Below are 5,693 nucleotides of genomic sequence, written 5' to 3'. Positions count from 1 at the left end.
AGGGAGGACTCCAGAGAGGCAGCCATTCACAGGGGAGATGACCCCGCTGGCCTTGGGGGAGGCGCCTTCCCTGACCACACAGGGTGACAGTGATTAAATGGACCAGCAGCTGGGCCATGGGGCCCTCCCTGCTGCTAATTTGGGTCAATTAAGCCAATTTGTCTTTGTCCTACTCGAAGTCCTTTTCCTGTAATGGCTCTGGCCCCTTGGGGCCTCTGAGGAAGGCGGTCCCTGGCTACCGGGCTGCCCCTCCCCCAGTCCTCTCCCAAAGCCCCTGTGCAGGGACATTCTTAACCTTGTGACCCCTCCCACTGCACTGCCCGGGGCCCCCACAGCTGCCACCCCCACGGCTGACCTGTAAGGTAGGTCGGGCAGGGTTAATCCCCGTCCACAGATTCGCAATCAGGGGCCCTCCGGGGAGGGGATGGCTCCCAGTCAGTGTGACTCAGGGGCCTGTCTGTCTCTAGAGCAGGGTAGGAAGGCGGGGCCTGCCTCACCCACAAAAGGGCGGAAGCTGCATTTTAGGTGAGGATGGGGTCAGAGGCCAATCCCCAGACTGAACCCTGAGTTGAGTGAGCTCAGAGAGGCCCCTTGATTCCTCTGGGCCTCGGGTTCCCCATCGCTAGCACTGCAGGGCCTGCAGAGGAAGTTGGGCCAGGACCCTACGGGTTTCCCATGTGATGGATTGCCCTGAGGTGGCTGGGGTCCCGGGGGAGGGGCTCTCTCTTCCGTCTCTGTCTCTGTGCTGAACAGTGAGAGCAGGTGGGCCGCGTGGCCACATGGGAGAAGGGCAGGGACAAGGAAGACCCAGAGCTCCCAGCGTTCCCTGAAGGAGGTGGCTGCTCAGATTTTGTCCCCATGAGCCCACCTGGGCCTAACGCTCAGAGCAGAGGGAGGGCATGGCGGGGCAGTGGTTTCTGGGGCAGGTCAGGGGGAGAAGAGAATGTGGGAGCCGTGCACTGGCAGAGGCGGCGTCCACCATGGAATTGGTCCGGCTCCCCTTTCAGACCCCACCGACGGCTTCCTTCACTCATCCTTGTGACCAGAGTCATTTACCCCAAGGGCAGACAGCGGGGAGGCAGGTCTGAGCCGATGGAAGCAGGGCCTGTCGCAGAGATGTGACTCACCTCTCAGGAGACCTTCCCAGAAGTGCTGGTGCAAAACCCCAGCCTGGCTCCAGCGAGGTTTCCCCGCTGGCTGGGCCCGCCGGGGTGACCCCCATGGCCTGCGTCCGTTTCCGGGGGTTAGGCTCTTGCACTGTCGTCCTTGTGGCTGCATCTCGGCTGACAGGAAGTAGGCTGGGCGAGGGTCAGGGTGCAGGGCAGTGACAGATGGAGAGCCTGACCTCCCAGTCATCTTCTCCTGGGGCCTTTCCTGCGAGGATGAGCCATGTTGCATCTCAGGGTGTGACCTCAGATTCCCCAGCCTGTGGGCGAGTGCAGGGAGCTAGAGGGTGACAGGCTCCCAGACCACCTGGAGCCCTGAGGCAGAGGCTGGCAGGGTTGGGAGCGACCCAGGGAGGGGCCAGTGGGGAGACTGAGGCCCAGCGAGGTCCCACAGGAAGGAGATGGCTCCCCACCAGCACACTGTGCAGATGTGCCCCACGGGGGCTCAGTCCTGGTCGTATTTAATACACCTCCATGCTGTGCCCGGTCCCATGGGGATTGGGGATGTGTGCTATGCCTGCCCCTGCACAGGCATCCAGGGGACAGGGGACATAGTGATGGCCGACGGGGATGCTAAGGGAACCTTGGCCTGGAGCCTGGAGGAGGCCCTCGGGGGCCATTCCTTCCCTGGTGTGGGGTGCGGCTGGTCCTCCTCTGGCCAGCTCTGTCCCCTGGGTGTTTCTGTGCCCCCTAACACTGCCTTCTCAGCCTCATTGTGGCCCCTCTCCCGTGCCCACCTCCCTCAGTCCTGTGCCCCTGCGGGCAGCCTTGCCTGGGCTGTCTCCGTCATGCTCGGAGCACTGAGCGCTAGACCTGCCCCAGGTCCAGTCTCCTTTGGATCCTGCAGGTCACCCAGTCCCTCCCGGCAGGCCCACAGGAGAGCTCTTTCCAAAATGAAAATCACACCGCGTCACCCCTTTGGCTTAAAGGGTTTCCATCCATCCCCCAATCTGGGTGTAGGATGGAATCCTCCAGGCTCCTGCCGGGGGCCTCCAAGGGTCCATGACCTGGCGTTGCCCATCCTCCTGTGTCATCACCCTCCTCTCCTGCCCTCTTTCTCCCCAAACACACATTCAGTGCACTCACCACCCAGATGACCATCGGTGCCTGGACTCACTGAGCACAGAAGGTCCCCAGGTTGTCACGCTGACCCGCCCCACCCCTTGCTCTTCCTGGCAAACTCTGACTCGCGCTCCCAGCGGAGGGGTCTCCTGAACTTCCCAGGTGGGCTCCATTGCTCCCCAGTCCATGTGCCCTCAGCATCTTAGTTAGCGGCCTGTGTGTCTGTCCCCCCAGAGACCAACTGTCCCCCTCAGAGACCAACTGTGACCTCCCTGTGCCCACCCAGCACATGGAAAGCCTTTGAAGGCCCAAATAAAGGAATGAGTGCATTTTGAGGAAGATAAAGTCCTAAGTCTAATGAGAATGATTTGTCATTAATACCATTTATTACTCAGCACTTCTGTACTAGGCATCATGTGTAACACTCGCCTTTTAGCCTCGTGGCAACCCCATCAGGTGCCTGTTACTGTTGTTAGCACTTTACAGGAGAGGCCGCTGAGGCTCAGAGAGGGTGAGCAGTTTGCTCAAGGTCACACAGCTCACAGGAGTAGGGCGGAGATTCAAAGCCAGGTGTACCCGAGTCCAGAACCTAAGCTGCAGACCTCTACTGCGGCCACCCAGCTGCCCAGAGCTGCCCAGGATACCAGGGGAGTCTGCGGGGGCCAGCGGACGTGTAGGCAGCACCGAGAGGGGCGTGCCTGTCCTCCGCTGCCTAAAGAGCTGCTTGCATTTCCTACTGCGGTCAGCAGACTCAGGTCCCTCATCCCTGACTGCCACGCGGGCAATTGGGGCCCTCGGAGCAGGAGCCAAATGATGCGTGAGGCTCAGCCCAGCTCCAGAACCACACGGCTCTTCAAAGCTGGGCCCAGCAAAGGTGTCCCCTTTTGGAATAAGGGGGTCAGGTGTACTCAGCACCTCAGTGGGTGGGGTTGAGCAGGAGGAGGGGTTGGCCTTCTGGGCAGTTCCTATGGGGGTCCTTCCCTGGACATCCAGAGCAGGCCCCATGGAGCCGGCCTCCCCCGCCCCCCGATCCTGTCCTGCTGTCCCACTTGGCCCTTGGACAGGGAACTGCCCGGGGCCTCCGACAAGCTGTTGCCTTGTGTATAGCAGGAGGGCTGGACGGCCCTTCACCATCCCTCATGAGCACCAGGGCTCCACGCATCTGGGGAAGGTTGATTAGCCAGCTATCGCCATGATAACGCCGCATAACAACTGCCCCCAAATTCCGTGGGGTAAAACAATGCACGCTGACTTCTGTGGGTCTGCGGGGTGCCTGGGTTTGGCTGTTCAAGACTGGGCTTGGTTGGCTGGACTCTAAGCTGCTGGGTGGGTCCGGGTCTGTCCATGTTTCTTGCCTCCTTTTTGGACCAGATGCCTCTTGAAGCTTATTCTTCTTGGGGTAAAAAGGCGAACTGAGCCCAGCCAGTGTGACTCCGTGTTTGAGCAGGAGGTCACAGTTTGATTCTCAGTCAGGGCACATGCCTGGGTTGTGGGCTCCATCCCCAATAGGGGGCATACAGGAGGCAGCCAATCAATGATTCTCTCTCATCATTGATGTTTCTATCTCTCTCTCCCTCTCGGTTTCTTTATCTAAAATTAATAAAAAACAACTTAAAAAAAAAGTCCCAATTGTGCAAGCACATTTCAAGCCTCTATGTGTGTCCCATCTACTAAATTAGCTAAAGCAAGTCCCATGGTCAGGCCCCAAATCAGGAGGTGGGGAAGTACAGCCCACCCACCACAAGGCCATGGCAGGGGTGTGGCTGACTCACAGAATCACGGTCGGAAGGTCACTCAGGCCAACACTCGGCCTGTGCAGAAGCCCCTGTGCAGAAGCCCCAATAGAAATCATCAGCCTCAGGTGGCTGGGATCCTTCCAGGGATGGGGAGCTCACTACCTCCATGAGGCAGCTCTTCTATTGCTAGGCTGCTCTGACCCCAAGAAATCATCATCTCATTTTTAGTTCCAAGTCTGCCTCCCCCAAAATTTCATTCACTGATCTTAGTTCAATATTTAAGGAAAACTTACTCTACGTCTACTGGGGGTATAGAGCTGAGAGTCACTGTGCACATGTCCCAGGGGCCACAGACAACAAGGGAGACAGACAAGTGTGCGAGGCGACAGGTGCCTAGGTGTGTGGACCGTGGTCATCTGGGGAGGATGCCTAACCTTTGTGGGGCAGCAGACAGGGATCTCTTCCCCAGGATGCCTTGCAAATGCGTTGGTGCTAGTCAGACCTGGATTTGAATTCCAGATCCATCATCGGTTAGCTGTGACCTTGGACGTGGCCAGGCTGCAGCCTCCTTCTGTATAAAATTAGGATAATGGACACATGCTCTCCTGGGAGAAGGGAGGCTAGAGGACATAAAACATTTGGCACCTGGACCAGCTCAAGGAAAGGTGTTGTCGTCGTTATTGTTGTAAATTGTTCGCCCCACGATGGATGCAGCATTAAGCACATCTGCACTCATAAAGTTAAACCTTCAACCTTCAGAAACGCCTCTATGTTTGTCCCCGAGTTGGAGTGAGCCAAGAACTGCTGGGAATGTGACTCTGTGATCGGCCTTCTTGTGGCTTCCTCTCGGAAGTGAGGACCAGGGCACTCGGTCAGCAACGAGACCCAGCAGTGGGCGTTCAGCCTGCGGGAGGGTTAGGGCAGATCTTTCAAGCGGAGACGGGGGAGTGGGTGGCCTTAGCACTGAAGAGGATGTCATGTGCTCTTGGGCAGCCTCTTCCAGGATCTGAGGGCTGCAGGGGACCTCAAAATGTCTGATTGAAGACCCCATCTGATGCTTGGAGTCTGAAGGGTCAGGACTGTAAAGCGATGACATGGGCGCCACTGGTCCCCACCCCCCCAGCTGACATGACTCCGCAGTTACGGCCCTCCTTCCCTCACATGAGGACTGAGTCAGAGTCATTCCCCTCTCAGACTCTCTAAAGCAGCCCAGGCAGGCTTCCTGGAGGAGGCGGGCTTTCAGGATCCTTAAATGGTGGGTGGATCACAAGGAGCAGAAGTGGGAAAGGCCTGTTGTAGGTGTGGAGTGCGGGGGTGTCTGGGAGGGGCCTGTGCACAGTTCTGCTCCGGGCTGGAGGAGAAGTCTCCTGACCGGCTCCCCTGTCAGCACCCTCCTCGTAGGCGCCTGGGGAGGGAACGTGAGAAAGAGAGCGAGAGGGACTGGAGGGACGGGAATGGCGATGGGAAACAGGAAGAGGAAGGCCACTGTGAGCAGCAAGAGCCATCAGGGGAAGTACCTGCCGGCGGTCTCTGCCCCTTCACTGCAGGGTGCTGGGAGCTGAGGGGGTGTGCAGGGAGCCCGTTCCTTCCTGGCTGGGCCAGCCACTCACCAGGGGCTGAGATAACATCAGCTCAGGAATTAATTATAGCACTTGCTTCTCGTGCTCCGTATCAGCCCCTCAGAGCGGTGGCTTCATCCATCTTCGCTGCTTTTGCCCTCCTGTCCGAT

Source organism: Myotis davidii, unplaced genomic scaffold (genome assembly GCF_000327345.1).
Source record: "Myotis davidii unplaced genomic scaffold, ASM32734v1 scaffold327, whole genome shotgun sequence".
NCBI lineage: Eukaryota > Metazoa > Chordata > Mammalia > Chiroptera > Vespertilionidae > Myotis > Myotis davidii.
Note: the sequence above shows the minus strand (reverse complement) of the source record.